Genomic DNA, 1,476 nt, shown 5'->3' with positions numbered 1-1,476 from the left:
TGTGGGATAAAGGATCTCTATTATTATTATTATTATTTTTCTGTGCCTTCTTCTTTGTCATATGAGCAGGAGCAAGGATAAGAACATTCTTGTGGAAGCAGATCCAGAACCTGAAAGGACTCTAAAGAAAAAATTAAGAGAAGCTAAATTACAACAATCCAGAGAAAACCTTTCAGAAATTTTCGAACAAGAGAAGGAGATGGCAGCCGAAAATAATAATAATGTAAGGAAGATGCTTGGTGACTTTACTGCACCTAATTCCAATTTACATGGAAGAAGCATCTCCATTCCTGCCATTGGAGCAAACAACTTTGAGCTGAAACCTCAATTAGTTTCTCTGATGCAGCAGAATTGCAAGTTTTTTGGACTTCCATCTGAAGATCCTTTTCAGTTCTTAACTGAATTCTTGCAGATATGTGATACTGTTAAGACTAATGGAGTAGATCCTGAAGTCTACAGGCTCATGCTTTTCCCTTTTGCTGTAAGAGACAGAGCTAGATTATGGTTGGATTCTCAACCCAAAGACAGCCTAAACTCTTGGGATAAGCTGGTCACGGCTTTCTTATCCAAGTACTTTCCTCCTCAAAAGCTGAGCAAGCTTAGAGCTGATGTTCAAACTTTCAGACAGAAAGAAGGTGAATCCCTCTATGAAGCTTGGGAAAGATACAAACAGTTGACCAAAAAGTGTCCTTCTGACATGCTTTCAAAATGGACCATCCTGGATATATTCTATGATGGTTTATCTGAGCTATCAAAGATGTCACTGGACACTTCTGCAGGTGGATCCATTCACCTAAAGAAAACGCCTGTAGAAGCTCAAGAACTCATTGACATGGTTGCTAATAACCAGTTCATGTACACTTCTGAAAGGAATCCTGTGAGTAATGGGACGCCTATGAAGAAGGGAGTTATTGAAGTTGATAATCTGAATGCCATATTGGCTCAGAATAAAATATTGACTCAGCAAGTCAATATGATCTCTCAGAGTCTGCATGGAATGCAAGCTGCATCCAACAGTACTCAAGAGGCTTCTCATGAAGAAGAAGCTTATGATCCTGAGAACCCTGCAATAGCAGAGGTGAATTATTTAGGTGAACCTTATGGAAACACCTATAACTCATCATGGAGAAATCATCCAAATTTCTCATGGAAGGATCAAAAGTCTCAACAAGGCTTTAATAATGGTGGAAGAAACAGGTTTAACAATAATAAACCTTTTCCATCATCCGCTCAGCAACAGACAGAGAACTCTGAACAAAATGCTTCTAATTTAGCAAATCTAGTCTCTGATCTATCTAAGGCCACTGTCAGTTTCATGAATGAAACAAGGTCTTCCATTAGAAATTTGGAAGCACAAGTGGGCCAGCTGAGTAAAAGGATCACTGAAATCCCTCCCAGTACTCTCCCAAGCAATACAGAAGAGAACCCAAAAGGAGAGTGCAAGGCCATTAACATAAGCGCCATGGCCGAACCTGC

The 1,476-nt window shown here is 39.7% G+C and overlaps 1 non-coding gene across 1 annotated transcript; it reads right to left on the bottom strand.

The window, feature by feature from the left end:
- Positions 1–595: 595 nt before the first annotated feature.
- On the bottom strand, positions 596–703 carry LOC148580562 (small nucleolar RNA R71). The gene has a single exon (XR_015894590.1). It is a non-coding gene; the product is annotated as a small nucleolar RNA R71 (small nucleolar RNA).
- Positions 704–1,476: the final 773 nt, after the last annotated feature.

The sequence above is a fragment of the Arachis ipaensis genome, chromosome B10 (genome assembly GCF_059453495.1).
Source record: "Arachis ipaensis isolate K30076 ecotype BB chromosome B10, ASM5945349v1, whole genome shotgun sequence".
In the NCBI taxonomy this organism is placed as follows: domain Eukaryota; kingdom Viridiplantae; phylum Streptophyta; class Magnoliopsida; order Fabales; family Fabaceae; genus Arachis; species Arachis ipaensis.
This window is presented reverse-complemented; position numbering and strand designations above follow the sequence as displayed.